General features: G+C 44.2%; 1 protein-coding gene across 2 annotated transcripts in view; it reads left to right on the top strand.

Moving 5' to 3' along the window:
- LOC115021339 (nectin-2) overlaps window positions 1-18271 on the top strand; it is a 74657-nt gene that overhangs the window by 45609 nt on the left and 10777 nt on the right. The gene's annotated exons all lie outside the window — the stretch shown is intronic.

Below are 18271 nucleotides of genomic sequence, written 5' to 3' on the forward strand. Positions count from 1 at the left end.
GCGATTACAACAGCGCGCCCTCGACGTTTGCCTGCTGCTTTGATGCCATCATGTATCTCTGTGTCATCCTGGCTCCTTGTCACTGTTCATTTTTGTTGCAGGCTTCTTCTGTCAATGCACAGCTATTTACTGTGAGTCCAGCCCACCATCTGGCCTCTCTAATTGCTTTAGATTTGAGGCTGGTGAGATGGAGAGCACTTACACACACTCCACACACAGACACACTCTGACTGCTTTGGTTTTCTATCTGAATGTGAGAGATTGGAGCACAGCAGAAAGGCTTTTAAGCGGCAGCTAGTTATAAAAGCCTGTGCAACACTTACATTTTAGTCTGCGTTTGTCACCGAAAAAGTGTGCACCTCATGTGAAAGCGTTGACCCTGTATCGCAGAACCTGGCCTATTTGAGCTCCTAGCAAATAACCTGGATCTGAAGCCAAAGTGACAGCAGCTACGCCAAGCACTACCGCTGTGTTCAACATTAGCTTACAGTGATGAGACATGGTGCAGTGCCCCAGGGCAATCCGGCTAGCTGGTAGTGGCCCTGTTTATACAAAGTTGTGCGAGTGTAGGTGTGTATTGGACAGAGAATGAGCATGTGAGTGTGTTCTTTGGTCATACAGCGTGCTAAAGAAGTATGTTCGTGTGTTTCGGCACCTTTTTAGTGTTTTTCAGGGCTGCAGACAGCTCGAATTTCCACCGGATGTTTATGTGGCAAAGTGTTTATGAGCTTAAGTGTTATCAGATTGTTTGGTATGGAGCGCAATCATGTGTGTGTGTGTGTGTGTGTGTGTGTGTGTGTGTGTGTGTGTGTGTGTGTGTGTGTGTGTGTGTGTGTGTACTGTTTCACACGTGCATGTTTGGATGTGGCTGTATATTTAACTTCCAGCTCTGGAAGCTACAGCCGCAGTGTTGATTAAGCATCTGATTGTGTGTGTGTGTGTGTGTGTGTGTGTGTGTGTGTGTGTGTGTGGATTAGCACACAGACCCACTTTGGGCTCTCTCTGCTGATAACTGCTCACACAATGCTCCTCATTTAACCTCTCAACCTCCGGCTCCAGACCCAACTAATAAATCCCAGAGTGAGTGATAGATTGCCTGGACTGTTGCATGGCTTTCTGAGTGATGGATGTGGTGACCTGGGCCTTCACAGGGATTAAAGCGTGCGCCTGCCTCTGACCTCAATTATTAAAGTAGGTTCCTGCATATTTTCCTTTTCTTTAAAGTGACTGGCTTGTCTTGATCTTGCCTGTGGTGAATCATCCAATCTCCAGCGGCGTGTGTCTTGTTCCTGGAATATTTCTACAAACACTGTAACTTTTAACTGGCTCATTATTTAACTGACAATGATACGTTTCTCATTACTTACATTTACATTTACTGCAGCACATTGGATTTGACACTTAATAGAGTGCATACTCCTTCAGTTTTAGGACAATGATCCTGAGCATGGAGACGAGGTCATTTAGGAGTTTTATGGCCAAACTGAGACGTCATTTGACCTCAGTCCAAGAATGTGTTTCATTTTCTGAAGATGAGGCTGAGAAAGGGTCAGGCCCGGCAGTCCATCACCAGGGGAGATAACAAGTGTCTGGTGATGTCTGTGTTTAGATGACTTTTTCAAAGTTTGTTATCTTGTCTAATTGCTTTCTTTCCCTTTGTACTATATAATATATACAATATATACAAGTCTGTTCGAAATCCCATACGAGCAAACAAATTTATACGGAGTATGACGTAAAATTGAGAATGTAGTGTGTTACTTCACTTCACTGTGAAAAGCCTGCTGGTAATACGTACTCGTAAATTTAGTAAACGTTATGCAGTGTACTGATTGTGTATGCAGTACTGTAGTAGTACGTTAGTGTACGTTAGTGTACGTTAGTATGCAGTACGTTAGTGTACGTTAGTGTACGTTAGTGTACGTTAGTATGCAGTACGTTAGTGTACGTTAGTGTACGTTAGTGTACGTTAGTATGCAGTACGTTAGTGTACGTTAGTATGCAGTACGTTAGTGTACGTTAGTATGCAGTACGTTAGTGTACGTTAGTGTACGTTAGTGTACGTTAGTATGCAGTACGTTAGTGTACGTTAGTATGCAGTACGTTAGTGTACGTTAGTGTACGTTAGTGTACAGTACGTTAGTGTACAGTACGTTAGTGTACGTTAGTATGCAGTACGTTAGTGTACGTTAGTGTACGTTAGTGTACGTTGGTGTACAGTACGTTAGTGTACGTTAGTATGCAGTACGTTAGTGTACGTAGTACGTTAGTGTACGTTAGTGTACGTTAGTATGCGGTACGTTAGTGTACGTTAGTATGCGGTACGTTAGTGTACGTTAGTATGCGGTACGTTAGTGTACGGTACGTTAGTATGCGGTACGTTAGTGTACGTTAGTATGCGGTACGTTAGTGTACGTTAGTGTACGTTAGTATGCGGTACGTTAGTGTACGTTAGTGTACGTTAGTGTACGTTGGTATGCGGTACGTTAGTGTACGTTACGTTAGTGTACGTTACGTTAGTGTACGTTAGTGTACGTTGGTATGCGGTACGTTGGTATGCGGTACGTTAGTGTACGTTAGTGTACGTTGGTATGCGGTACGTTAGTGTACGTTAGTGTACGTTGGTATGCAGTAAGTTAGTGTACGGTACGTTATTGTACATTAGTGTACGTTAGTATGCAGTACGTTAGTGTACGTTAGTATGCAGTACGTTAGTATGCAGTACGTTAGTGTACGTTAGTGTACGTTAGTATGCAGTACGTTAGTATGCAGTACGTTAGTGTACGTTAGTGTACGTTAGTGTACGTTAGTATGCAGTACGTTAGTGTACGTTAGTGTACGTTAGTGTACGTTAGTATGCAGTACGTTAGTGTACGTTAGTGTACGTTAGTATGCAGTACGTTAGTGTACGTTAGTATGCAGTACGTTAGTGTACGTTAGTGTACAGTACGTTAGTGTACGTTAGTGTACGTTAGTGTACAGTACGTTAGTGTACAGTACGTTAGTGTACGTTAGTATGCAGTACGTTAGTGTACGTTAGTATGCAGTACGTTAGTGTACGTTAGTATGCAGTACGTTAGTGTACGTTAGTGTACGTTAGTATGCAGTACGTTAGTGTACGTTAGTGTACGTTAGTGTACAGTACGTTAGTGTACGTTAGTATGCAGTACGTTAGTGTACGTAGTACGTTAGTGTACGTTAGTATGCGGTACGTTAGTATGCGGTACGTTAGTGTACGTTAGTGTACGTTAGTATGCGGTACGTTAGTGTACGGTACGTTAGTGTACGTTAGTATGCGGTACGTTAGTGTATGTTAGTGTACGTTAGTGTACGTTAGTGTACGTTAGTATGCGGTACGTTAGTGTACGTTAGTGTACGTTGGTATGCGGTACGTTAGTGTACGTTACGTTAGTGTACGTTACGTTAGTGTACGTTAGTGTACGTTGGTATGCGGTACGTTGGTATGCGGTACGTTAGTGTACGTTAGTGTACGTTGGTATGCGGTACGTTAGTGTACGTTAGTGTACGTTGGTATGCAGTAAGTTAGTGTACGGTACGTTATTGTACATTAGTGTACGTTAGTATGCAGTACGTTAGTGTACGTTATTGTACATTAGTGTACGTTAGTATGCAGTAAGTTAGTGTACGTTAGTGTACGGTACGTTAGTGTGCGGTATGTTAGTGTGCGGTACGTTAGTGTGCGGTACGTTAGTGTGCGGTACGTTAGTGTACGTTAGTATGGCGTACGTTGGTGTACGTTAGTATGGCGTATGTTAGTATACGGTACGTTATTGTACATTAGTGTACGTTAGTATGCAGTACGTTTGTGTACGTTAGTATGCCGTATGTTAGTATACGGTACGTTATTGTACATTAGTGTACATTAGTATGCAGTACGTTTGTGAATGTTAGTATGCAGTAAGTTAGTATGCAGTATGTTAGTACACCGTACGTTAGTATCCTCTGTGAGGAGCTAAATGCTAATGTAAGCATTCTAACGTTCATAGTGACGATGCTAACACGCTGATGTTTAGCAGGTACGTTATATTGTTAATCATGTTCTTAGTTTATTTATGAAAAGTCTAAATATAGTCTGATGTCATTAGTTTGGTTTATGACCAAATACCAAACTAATCTTAACCTGACGATGATGCTGGATGAAAAGTGTAGGATTCACCAAAATTATTACAAGGGATGAAGACTCGTACCACATAACCACAACATCCACTGTTCAACTCCCAGGCAGAGGATCTTCAATGAATGTCATACCCACACTTTCTATCTCTGGTGACGATTGATGAAAGGAAGAAAAAAAAAGATATATATTCATTTTATTACAGTTCCATGTTGAAACATTTCACCTAAAACCAAATGTGAACCTCATGGTAGCGCGAGAAGAAAACTCGAGGGATCATCAAAGTCAGTCATGAATCTGAAATATTTCATTCTGGATCAAAGTGATGGACAGACCAGCCTGAAGTCGCTACAGTCCCTGCGCTGTTCATCTGACGTAAACACCCTCAAATCAAAGATGTCAGGACTTTAACCTCAGTCATTGTACAAAGTCTAAACATGAACATTGTGTCACTGTCCTAATCTTATACAGTCACACACGCACACACACACACTCTTTTTGTTTTCACTGTTGATATCACTCACTTTCACACTCTGTTGTTATATTGAAAAATTGAAATCAATATATTTTTTCCGAGTGTGCATGGAGTTCTTAATTTCACACTGTCTGAGCCAGTTTGTGACAAATTGGAGCAAATTCAGTTTCTGACTCTGGTTGTTTGTGAAAGTTAGACAGCGTCACAAGTTATATATAGTGGCGTTGGTATTTCAGTTTTTTTTGTGGGAAGGATATGACGTCTGCTCTAATCTGCTGTCCTCTTAGTTTGATTTCTTGTTAAGGAGCTTGTTTTGGGCGAGTCCCGCCGGGCAAAAGCGTCACACTCACTCATCCGCGGTTTGCTCTGGGAACATTACGATGTTAATGAAAATAATAGTTCTTCTACACCTTAATTCATAGAGAAAATGCAGCGTCAAACACTGGCAAGCCTGTTTGATTGACAACATCAATTTCAACAAAAATGTCCCAAGGACCTTCCTGTCAAGTAATGAACACATTTATTTTAAACAAGAGCCGGTGCTTTAAAAATACCAGACTGGCAAATGTATTTCTTCGATCGAATAGAGTATTGTTATCATGTTGAGCAAGGTCAAAGTAAAGAGGAAGTTACATTTGTAAATAATCACAGGAAATTGGAAATCGTATCATTCCTCTTCCTCAAGCGCTAAACGATAACATCCGATCTTCTGGCTGCTGGTCATTCAGTCTTGTTCAGTGGTCTGTCTGCTACACACACAGACACACACACACACACACACACACACACACACACACACACACACACACACACACTCTCTCTCTCTTATATAAATACACACCCAGGCAGACACACAGGGGGAAGTGGACGCTCCTGTTTCCTGGAGGCCCCTGGGCGTTTACTCTTCCTGTCCTGTGCTAACAGAGCTGGAGGTAGCTGGTTGGTTGCAGTGCATTGTTGGCCGGATGAGGCACGTCTCCCCCGGGGTAGCACATGCTCGGGCCGACTGCTGGGAGGGCAGAGAAGGGCAGGGAGAGATGGATAGAGTGAGATGGATGGAGGGCAAAGAGGTGTGAGGAGAGTGAGGTCTTGTGTTTTGGCAAAAGAGAGCTAGCCAGCATATACATTTAACAGCGACTAATGCATGATTGAATAAAAGGGGAGAATAAAGAAGGAGGGGAGACGTCTGGGAGGACTAAGGGAGCGAAAGGGCAAAAATCAGAACAGAGAAAGGGAGGAGACGCCTGATTAAAGATGGAGTGTAAGACGGCTGAGTGAAGGGTGGACCACGATGAGGGCTGAGTTGTTGTGTGTGTGTGTGTGTGTGTGTGTGTGTGTGTAAGGGAGATGGGGAAAGAAGCTTTAAATGCCGCTGACCTCGACGCACCTACAAAAATGGCCAACATCACCAGATGGAAGTTGCATCGCGATTGCGTGTTTGGGAGTTAAATGAGCGCCAAAAGGTTTTCATGCTGAGACTTACCTGGAACAAATCCTGTTTGAGAAGATAGAAAACAAAGAGCATTATGTGAATGCATTATGACCACCAGGGAGTGTAGCTTTGAGCTAAGTGTGCACATGTCTGTGTGTGTGTTTATGTGCGTGACTGTGTGGGTATGAATAAAAGAGATTTATATCGGGCAAAGAATGGTTTGTTTCTGCTCCTAAGAATAGATTCTGTGACGGAAATGATTTTGATGCTGTATGCAAGCCCGTGTGTGTGTGTGTGTGCGTGTGTGTCTGTGTGTGTTTGTCTCATTTTGTGCGTATTTGCCCTGGAGTGTTTTGCAGATCAAATGCACTTGCTGTTTAATTCACCATCTCAACAGGCAGCTCTTACAAAGTACATGCACGCACTGGCACATGCACGTCTGCATAACCTCATATATAAACATACAGAATGGGAGATGAATATGGAGATACAAACTAAATAAGTCTGCAAATATGTGGTCTTAGGGACTGGAGATAGTCTTCTGGGGACTACTAAGTCCAAAGTAAATCGTGCATGATTGTGTTCACGTTCATTTGTGCATGTAACTGCTGTGCAGATGTTTGCCTGCCTGACGGTACGGAACGTGCACGCAAATGTATGTTTGTGTCTGTGTGGGAGTTCATCACAAATGTTTTCTGAGTGCTGTTGAACAACTAATGTTTGTGCTGCTCTCTTTCTGGGTTTTTTCCGTATATGATGCCTCAAAATCGCATCAGATTTGAATTATACCATGCCCCATGCTATTATGATTGCATTAGTCTGCGTAGTCATCAACATCCTGGATGTATTTAGGGTGAAAAGGCTGAAATTACATAATATTAATAAGAATAATGTCTGAAGTCTGTCAACATGTGAAGAATAAGGACACAACTACAAAGCTGAATACCAAATTGTATTTTTAATTACATTTTTAATAAGATGGAACTTTATTCGTCCTAAAGAAAATACAATAAATATATATATACTTGAAGTAGTTGTAACGTATATAATACTGTCTAAAGCAGGAAATACTTTGTTGAGTAATCAAAATATTTGGTGGTTATTATTATTATTATATATCATAATCATGTATATAGTATGTGTTATTCATACTTGTACACACACCTTTAGCATTCCACTGACTGTTGATAAGCGATAATATTGAATCCTTATGCAGCTTTAGATATAGATATATATATATAGATGTATGTATGTATGTGTATATCTATCTATCTATCTATCTATATAGATGGATAGATAGATATATATCTAAATATCTAGATATCTCTCTATAAATAGATATCGATCTAGATAGATAGATATATAGATAGATTTCTATTTCCTGTGTCTGCTGGTACACGCCGCCCTGTGTGGTGAAGTGATGGAGCCGACTGCACTGTGCGCCTTCATCAGCAGTCAGAGTGATGTTATCTGCACTGGCCGGTTCCCCTGTAGGGTTCAAGTCTTCTCTGCTCTCTTTGTTTGACAGTAAATAACAGCCATAGTGAGGAGAGGACTGTCAGGACTTCACAAAATTGTGTGTTTGCGTCTTTGTCTGCTCATGTGCATGTGTCAACTCCTCCTTTATAGTCACAAACTGCCTCCCATTCATCTGTCTGTCATCTTATCTAGACATCTGTTTCCCTGTAATCACTGCTTCTGCCGCGTCCTCCTCTACTCTTACGCTCTTATCTTCTTATCGTCTGCTGCGGACTAAATGTTAGAGCTGTGAGTGTGTGTGTGTGTGTTTGTGTGTATCCAATGCTGTCCTCTCTCAACCCAGAGGCATAATTTTAAAAGGGAATTACATTATTGATTTAACCCATTAATTATTGCTTCAAGAAACAGAAATCTGAATGCGAAATTCAAACGGCTCCAAGCTGTTAAATCGGACCGTATCGCTGTCTGCGTTCACACACTGTCCTCTACTTGTCGCTCTGAGTGTTTTCATGTGTGTGTGTGTGTGTGTGATCTGTGACCACAGTGCAGCACCTGCTGGGGGTCTCCTGTATGTCTTTGACCCCGTTTTAACCCCTCCTCTCCTTCAGGGTCTTCTGATTTTTAACCACATCACCTGTCACTCAACCCCGCGGTCGAGGTCATCGTAGGTAACCGACCCCATTCACAGTCAAAGTGCACTTCAGTGTGTAATGCGAGGGAGAGTTTAGAGAATAGCTTGGCATTGCCATGCGGAGCACAGCCACGCTGCACTATCCTCTGTCCGTGTAACTGTCAGCATCGGGCAGTGATGGAGTAAAATAGTCTCGCGTGGACAAAAGGTCTTATCTTGGTGGAGGAAATTAAATGTTATTGAAATGTGGCGTTTGGCATCACGGGAAGTCTACGTGGAATGTTTATAAACACGAGTTCATTATCGCTCTCAAACACGTGGACGTGATCTTTGTCACCTTGGTCGTAACAACTGGTTCATCGCAGACCTGATGTGACCAGCCCGCCTTCAACGGGGGGCAGCGGGCGTGAACATCGCTGCAGAATCGCTGCGGGTAATAGCTGGAACTTCTTTGTCGTGCTCCTACAGCTGGGTATATACTGCAAAGATAGATGGCACTCGCAGTGTGCATGCAGGTCTCACATTTTGATTAATTTATGTTCCAGTACATTTCAGCTTCCCTAAGTCATTACCCTCCCAAACGACCGTCGTTCCCGCGGGGAATCAGACAAACAAAACTCTTCTAAACAACAGCGAGCTCTGCGCCACTGTTTCTATCCTCTTTATCATCTCACGTGTGTGTGCCGTGGTTTGCATGCTCTCTGCGGGAGTCTGCGTGTCATCGTATAGCTTCCAGTTCCCCGTTATTTATCTGTGTATTACACACACTGTCCAGGTCCTGCTCGCAGGTCGTTTATCCTCCATAGGTCCCCACCAACCTGATATATGGAGCTGTTACATTTCTATATCACAACGCTCTGCCTGCAAAGCAAACACACTTGCATACTGCCCTGTCGAGCAGCGTCATGGTGTGTGTTAAAGGGCAAGTGTGTGTGTTGACTGGTCATTTATCCTATTTTAAGGCCCTTTTACTCTGCTGTCCTCCTCTTAATACCACTTTTACTTTAACGCTTCAGGGTTTTCTGTCGCCCAATTGCTATTCATTAGTGTGGAGAGGTAGAGAGAGGCGTGTGTGTGTTTAAATGTGGCTGCTTCCCAATTGTTACACTGGTTTTACTTTAGTATTGCTATGTATGGCTGCAACTGACGGCACTTTTCTTTCTTTTAGGAAGTTTTTCCTTGTGCGATGCGAAGGTCTAAGGACAGAGGGTGTAAGGACAGAGGGTCTGAGGACAGAGGGTCTGAGGACAGAGGGTCTGAGGACAGAGGGTCTGAGGACAGAGGGTCTGAGGACAGAGGGTCTGAGGACAGAGGGTCTGAGGACAGAGGGTCTAAGGACAGAGGGTCTAAGGACAGAGGGTCTGAGGACAGAGGGTCTGAGGACAGAGGGTGTCGTATCCTGTACAGTCTGTAAACACTGAGACGAATGTATACTTTGTGATATTGGGCTCTATAAATACACTTGATTTGATAACTAATTAATCTGCAGATTTCTTTTAAATCCTCAGAATTCAGTAACTTTAACCTTAATTTAAAAGCAGGAAGTAGGAAATGTTGTTTTTAGATGTTATTTCTATGTTCTTATCTACTAATGGTTTGAATTCTATTAAGAGGACATGGATGGGATGTTTTTTCTTTAGTTTTTTGTAGATTCAGATTTCAAAAGACTTTGTTTATCACAAGCAGTTGGAATTAGTTTGTCTCAGTAATTATAGAGTAAAAACAAATTGGATTAAAATAAACTGGGAAATACAGCAATCGAGATTACTTTCAATGTTTAATGGCATGAGTTGGCATGCTTGTACATAATGAATAAACATGTTAATTTTGTAGGCATTATATGGGCTTGAATTCATTGTGTGTGTGTGTGTGTGTGTGTGTGCGTGCCCTCCTCTCAGTGAGTAGGCAGCGTATTACTTGTCTTGGTGCAATGAGCCAGGCCTTGTATTAGGCAGGTTGAGCTGCAGGGGGAATTTTGTAACACTTGACCTGTTTCACTGAGTCATTTGTGTGGATGGAGAAAAAGAGAGGGAAAGAGGAGGAGGGAGAGAACAAGCGAGAGCAGGGGGAGGGCAGCGGTTAGTGGTTCGGGGGGGATTGGAGTGATGAGTGACAATTAGAAGTGATTGAGAGACAGAGGGAGAGAGAACAACAGCTGGGGGAGCCGGAGGGAGGGAAATGAGATGACAGTGCCCTCTTATTTCTACTTTCCAACTCTTCCTCTCACCCATCCCTGTCCTTCATTCAGCCGCTCCTCGTTACTCACCCGTTCGACCTTAAAGGTCATGAGCACAAGCTTAGCACTTTAAAAAGCAAGAATATCAAACTTCTGCTGTTGTTGTTGTGTCTGCTCGTGCACGCGCCCCGTCTTTCTGTGCGTCTCAGTGCACGTGTTGTTGAGAAATACTGCTCTCCACGTAGATATTAATAGTGTAGCTTTTCATTTGGGGAGCTCAGCTGGTGGTCTCCTGCCTTGGAGGAAGAGTGTAAGCCGTATATCTGAATCACCGGCTACTTCTTCTGTCCTCACATTCCCTGTGTGTGTGCGTGTGTGTGTGTGTGTGTGTGTTGTCCTTTGAGTATAATGAGTTAAAAGTAGTGGTAAGGACAATGAACAGTTCAGCCCCTGAAAAACTACAAAGCACTTTGTCACCTCCATCTCGAGGTGCAGATAGTTCGATATTCATTTGTCCAGACGTTCAATATAACCACTTTACATTGAACAACAAGTCTGGGCTTGAAGGGCTTTATGATTACATTGTTTTTCTCCCATTCATGCGTGCGGGGAGCCAACAGGAAGTCGGTCGGCTCAGCCAGAGGAAGCCTCGCCCACCAGAATTTTGCGAAGGAAGCGCAAAGGAGCCCGCAGAGACTAGTATCCAGTTGTCCTTAATACTTCTGTGTTCCTGCTAGCTTAAGCAACCTGCAAGTCTTTCCTCGCACAAAGATATTTAAAACTGACGCCCATCCGTAGAGATCCAATCACAGAGTGCGCAGAATAATGCATTAATGTCGATTCTGTGTTCTGAGAGATGGATCAGAAAAGATCTCCTTGCTAGACACCAGAAGTAAGAGTGTAAACAGAGCTTTTAATACTTAATGTCTTGAACCTTGTTGTCGATCATAAAAAGGAAAAACTAAACTTGAATCTCTCAGAACTCGGCTTCAAATGTGAGCGGAGATGTGAGCGTCTACAAAGAGACTGAGCTTTCACCATATGGAATCATGTACTGCTTCAATGGAGCTGGAAGACGATGATATATATGATGCTGTCAGACTGAGCGTCCACACTGAAGGGGAAGTAAAAGAGTACACATGTTTGTTAGGGAACTAAAGCATGTGGAAGGGGGGGGGGGGGGGGGGCGGATTGCAATTGTGTTGAGGGGAAAAAGAAGCAGAAATGCAAATGCTTCACTTATTTCTCCTTCAAATCTGCTTTCATTACCCTCCTTGTCCCCCGATCTCCGTTGTCGCCTTCTCTGCCACTTCTGCCACAACTGCTACTGTACAGTTGTAGCCTTTCAGTTCTGGTGTGACGGCTGGCGTGGCGACTTCTGGCTGCCGGCACAACCTCTGGTGATGCGAGGGCCGGCCGTCAGTCGAAACAGAGCCTGGTCTTTGGTGACATTTAGCATTTTACCGCAAAAAAAAAATTATGCATCAGTGTTGACATTCAGCCTTATGCATAAAATTCATGATGTATGTGGCACTTCCTGTAGGCGCTGCAGCAGAGAGAGGAGAGGAGTATGTCACAGCTGAGGCACACACACACACACACACACACACACACACAACTAGAGCATATACAATAGCTCCACTGCATATAAACACACACACAGACACACATACAGACACACACACACACACACACACACACACACACACACACACTCATGAACTTAGATCATCAAGCTTTATAAATACATTTGAAAGTCATGTGTTTCATGTTGCTTTCCATTCTTGTGTCTTCATTATGGATTCAAGAGACACACATTAACACACACACACACACACACCTCCCCGCGGTACTTCACTTTATTCATTCTTCGCAGATTAATTCTGGGACGACACTTTTTATGATCCCCAATTTATGTCAGCAGTCAGGCAGGCCTCCCCTCTCCGCTGCGCCTCCTCTTATCTCCTCCGCCTCATGTCTCTGTCTGCCTCTACATGTGCGCTCAATGAAACAATGGTACTTTCTAGTAACGAGCAATGGGTTTGTCAGGTTTGTAAAAGGAGAGGGAGACAAATGGGGGGAGGGAACGAGAGGATGTGAAGATAATGGGTTTCTGTGGTGATTAACATTCCAGAGTGGCGCGTCAAAGAAAGTGTGACTGTCCTATTGTGTCTTTACTGACAGCCAAATGAACGGCGGTCTCAGAACCGGTTTGGTCTGTGGCACAGGGGCTAATAAACATACCGTGTCTAATCTACATCTCGAGTGTCTCTGTGAGTCTGAGCATCTCCACGTGTAACCCTGTTTGACCTGAGTGACACATTCTCCCTTTTCTTCTTGGGAGAATGGAGCGTGTTTACACAGAGCGGCCGCTCTTCATCCTCCCGGTCGGTGAGTCAGCCGCTGAATAACCGGTCATTCGGTGTGTCGGCTGAGATCACCAGGCTCCTGCCATGTACCACTGCGACACACCTGTCACCTGGAGCAAGAAGGGCCGAGCTGCATAGGTGTGCATTTGTCCAAAGCAGGAAATGGCGCCACTGCTCTCTTCCACTGAGGATGAACGCTGCTGTAAGATTTACTGAAGTGCTGTTAAGTGTTGCGCACTCGGGTGGAGCTCGCACCTGTCGTTTCTTTCACCACTTCAACAGGCTGAATAAAGCAAGCAGTTCATAAACGTGTAAGACTACAAGCACTTCTGTATAACTTCTATTTCTAAATAGAAAAGACGCACTTACTACAGTGACCGTCTTATCGAAGACGACTAGAGATCCAGAGCTTCGTCTAACGGGTCCAACAAGCAGAATTATAAATGACTTATAGTCATGGACACCATCCGCTGCTATAATATAGGCTTTATTCTTATTAATAACAGTCAGTTATTCAAATATGTATTCTTTGTGTTGATAGATCTTACAAAGATTTGATTTAACCCCACGGATGTAGGACAGGTGACCCCCGATAGAAATCTAAACTCTTGACATTAGTTTATCATTTTGAGCTATAAGAGGAGCAAGAAACAATTGTGCCCCCGGCGTTAGCATCAATATTCCCTTCCCCTATCACGCTGGATGTAGGCCACAAATGCCCATCTAATCAGGCAGTCTGTCTGGAGGTTGCTCGTGGATTCAGAGCTAAGATCAGTTGATTCTCCACAGTCCCAGACTTTGATCATAATGTCTCATCCGCCCTTAGATCAGAATGTACATCCGACTGTTCCCTGCTGTTCCGCTGTGCTGTGCGTGCACCCGCACACAGTCAGGTGTGCTTTGAAAGATGAGCAGGCAGGTTTTTGAGCAAAGTTAAGTCGGGGATTAAGGAGAAATGTTCTGCCCATCTAGGTGTGTGTGTAATAGTATCTATTTTGTACTTTTCCTTCAGAGAGAAATGCCTGCTTTCCTCTTGCATCATCTCCTGCCTTCACACAGGTGCTTTTGTAATCTGCACAAACCCTGACTCTTTTGAGTTCCCACTGCGTATTCTCTCTATTTATGGACATTACCCTGTTCGAGTGTGTTGTCTTCACACATGTGACTGAGTTGTGTGTGTGTGTGTGTGCGTGTGCGTGTGCGTGCTCTCTCTCTTCCGGCGTGCCTAACTGGCTCTGACACATCTGTGGCTTTTCCCGGCGAATCAGGGCCGGTGCCAAACTGCCAAGAAATCAATGCAACAGACTCCACTCTCCTCCTCTCCACTCATACTTCCCCCCCCCCCCCCCCCTCTCTCCTTCTCCTCGATCTGCCCCCTCTCCTTTTCTCTCTCTATGTCTGTCTCTGTTTCTTCTCTCTCCCTTTTTTTCTCCCTCTGTCTTGCTCAGAGCCCTTATTAAAAATGGAGTGAGTATGTGCTGCATATTTAAAATGGTCATGGATGGATTTAAACGGCTGATGGTATTTAGTGTCTCCTCAGGGAGCTGCTATGAGCCCTTAAGCTGACTCCTCTGACTGGAGCCTGACTGACTGGTGAGCACACACTAAACCTCTAATAATGACTTGTGTACACATAGTGAGCCCAGAACATGCATGCACACACACAAATAGGCAGGCATGCACACGTACACACACACTCATTGTAGCACACTCTGCTTAGTTGTGACAAAGACGCTGGTCACGTCTGGGTGGATGCAGTGTGGTGTGCAATAGATGGTGTGTGTGTGTGTGTACACATCGGTCAATAACTCATTAGTTCTCTGGCTTTGATGTAGCAGTGTGTAAATGTTTTTAACTGTATTTGAAGATACTCTCATTGGTTCACAGTAAGTGTAAAGGAGTGTGTGCGTGCGCTCTTGACAACAGTCAGGGTAGATGTCACACTGAGCCGCTTCAGGTCGAGCAGCAAGTGTTTCTGTCATGTTGTCTTTCATGCCGACTTGGATTTAGGCTCCAGTCTGCTCCTAAGTGTCCTTCACCGAAACATTATTGATTACCCCACAGAAACACTGAATATAAACACCGCTGCTGCGAGAACACACAGATAACCACCGGATAAACAGACGGGAGGGCGGGAGCGTCTGAACAGGCAGAAATGTGAGGTGGAGGAGAGTGAGGAGTTTGGTAATATCTGCTTATTCCCATGAATACGAGAGCTTTTCCAATAAGTAACCTGCGCCCATTACTGGTTGTGGAACAGTGGAATCTCCTCCAGTGCATTCGGTACACGGTGGAGGATGAGAATGTGGATTTGTTCATTATTAATGGCGCGAGGGCTTTTAGCGGAGGCCACTTGCTGTAATGTTGTTTGATGTATGCACGGCAGTTTGATATCCGTGACGTGTGAGGGTTGAAGCGCGCCCATCAATGTGAATATTTGCATCTCTGCGCAGGCATCAAAAAGCGCGTCAGTTTGGATGCTGATGACTGTGTGCACTTCTGCTCCTGCAAGGCCTTTTACGTGTGTGTGTGTGTGTGTGTGTGTCAGCATGCATGCTCGCATGTGTTCGCTTTTGCACTTTAAAGACTCCGGCCAGCGAGTTGCCGTGTGACGCATCACACAGAGCTGTACAACGTGCACAAAGATGCACTTCTCTACACATTTCTGGATTCCAACAACAGTTAGTTTTCTTCCCACAGATTTATATCCAGAGGCACAGATGGATTTGAAGTGCAGTGAATGTGTGCAGTGTGTGTACATATTCTGCCAGAATAGAGGTTGCATCTTTTTTACAAGTGCATAAATCACCAGCGCTCGATGCCAAGCAGCCAATCAACCGCGTTTATACACTGATGAAACCATTCTTTCTTCCCATGAAGATAAATTAAACTCTGAACGCTTTCTTCTCCACCTTCCCATCTCTTCTGTATTCCATTGTTTCTGTCCACCCGCTTCCAGTGGCAATGCATAACTGAATGGCAATGGAGGAAACGTCTTTCTTAATGAGGGTTTGAATTTGAGTTTGGCGAGAGCGTAGTTCTTGGGTGTCTCGACGGCTCGCATTGTTGTGGTTTCTCTCCAGGGGCCAAGGGATGAAGAGTAAAGTGAATGACTGTGGAGAGCATGCAAGGCCATTATTGCTGTGTGTCATTAATCAGGAGCTGATGAGAGGCAGTTTGAGGGAGAGATTGGGGCTATTACTGCGACGGCACTCTCAGGACTCGAAGCTCTTTCCAGGCTGCCTGCTTTGCGGTCAACAATAAAGCCGGTACAAACACAGCAAACAACTCTAGAAAGAAAATCATTACCTCAACAAAGTAAAAACACGTTTGCGCGAGAGAATGATGAGTTTTCGTTATCCTGCTGAAAGAGTGGGGGCATTTGCAACTTTTCCCGTGACGCACATACTTCACTGTGATTCCTTTCCCACCTGCACATCAGCTACTTCTCCCCCCTCCAGCGTCACTCTTATATTCTCTCAGTGCCATGTTCTTTCCTATATGTTCCACACGACACTCCTTCACCATCTCTTCCTCTGTGCGTCGTTTCCTTTCTTGGGAGTCTGTGTGAGGAACTTGATATGAGGGCGACATGAAGAGCACTCTCATGTGAGCGAGAGTTGAGAGGAATGAACGAAACCGACTCTCCACACTTTCGGAAAAGCCGGAAAAAAAACTAAACAAAAAGGAGCGTTAGCCAACTGCTTTTGTCCCTCGCATTATATCGAACATTTCCGCACAGCAAGCTGCAGAATGGATTGCGGTGCACGGAGGTGTAGCATCGGCGGCTGTAGGGGAGAACTCTAAGAGGATAGCAGAGATTGAGGTTGTTTGTGTGGCTGAGTGGCGAGGTAATGAGGTGAGAGTCCCTTCTAGCGAGAGGTTAGCAGTGGTTAGGAGGGCAGGTAAACATACCAGCTGCTGCTGACTGCCTGGCCTCAAGGCCGCAGTGACACTCTGGTAGAGGAGGTGTGTGGGGGGGGGGGGGGGGGTGAGACGGTGGATGGGAGGCCTAAAGGCGTTGTGAAGTAAAGTAGATGCCTGGTTGTTCTCAGATTACAACATAAACTGTGAATTACAGTCTTTCCCCCGGGGGGGTCGGGGAGGTTAGCTGCTAGTTGCCTTGTTTTCAATTAGAATCTGTAATTTGATCTCAGATCTCAGATTCTGTCAGGTTTACATACAAACACGTGTGTTCACACATCTTGAACACGTAGGACACTTGCTGCTATTTGAAAAGCCCCCCCCCCCCTTTTAGAATGTCTCACTTTCATTCTTACAGGTGCACTTTGACATTTTGGTGCTTATTCGCTTTCTTGCAGAGACTTGGAAGAGAGATGACACAGATTTGTGTGTGTGTGTGTGTGTGTGTGTGGGGGGGGGGGGGGGGGAGCTGCAGAGCCGGGATATGAATATCTTATCATAAGGTTCCCACACCTTCACATCAAACTCAGACTTTTCAAGGACTTTCTACGACCACTTCGCTCAAATTCAAGGACCCAACACGGGTCAAGATGAATGTCTGTTTCATTTCTACGCACGCACGTGATCGTCGTACTTTCTAACTCTCTCATTTATTTACTTTTAGTGGAAGATTATGATTGTTTTGTGTTATTGTTTTACAAAATTCAGATTTTAGAAATGAACTAAATTATTAATGTGTTTACAGTCGAACAGTCATTTCATTAAACATTATGCATTATGTGGTTTTGCATATGATACAGGCTGCTTTATTAATATCTGCAGCACATTAGTGGTAATTCTTTCATCAATATCTCCCAGCCCTGCCTGCTGATAAACACATAACTTTGTGTGTTTGTCAGATGATCAGAAGTGAGTATATAAAGATAAAAACAAACATTACTGATCACACCTTTAAAACATTCAGATGTATTCCTCGATCATCTTTAATGTGTCTGTTAATATCATTCTGAGTAATTACATAACGTATACTCGAGTACAGCAGAAACGGTATGTTAAATATACAACATGTAGCATTTTTAATATCACCACTTTACATTTTGAGACGCTGCTGTTATGAACCACAATTAGCTTAATGTGTTTGATATTTGAAAGTGCTAAAATGGATTTAGACATTTAATGTGCTCCATAGACGCGCCGACAGTCCGACCTGTGCTTTTTGAGCACTTGTTACTCTTCAGTTAAGTATCAGCTTGCTGTTTCCAGCTCTTCCTGTTACCCCCGACCCTCCTCTCCCTCCGAGAGAGAGCGAGAGAGAGAGAGAGAGAGAGAGGAGCAGAAGCAGAAGCAGAAGCAGAGTGCTGCTAGTAGTACAGCAGATCATTCATGTCCTGAGTGCACAGCTACATCTGGCTAATGCAACCCCGCTTTCTCCGCTGGCTGCAGCCGATCACCTCAGTGCCAGTGTAAAGTGGACTGTAAATATTGACAGGCAGACGGCAAGAGGCGAACGGCGACCTTGTCAGAGAGAGAGAAAGAAATGGAGGGAGATGGAGGGGAGGGGATGATGGAGGCACGGAGAGGCGGAAGAGATGGAGAGAGGGAGAGGGAGAGGGAGAGAGAGAGAGAGAGAGGGAGAGTGAGTTCCTGCCT

This window comes from Cottoperca gobio, chromosome 16 (assembly GCF_900634415.1).
Source record: "Cottoperca gobio chromosome 16, fCotGob3.1, whole genome shotgun sequence".
Lineage (NCBI taxonomy): Eukaryota > Metazoa > Chordata > Actinopteri > Perciformes > Bovichtidae > Cottoperca > Cottoperca gobio.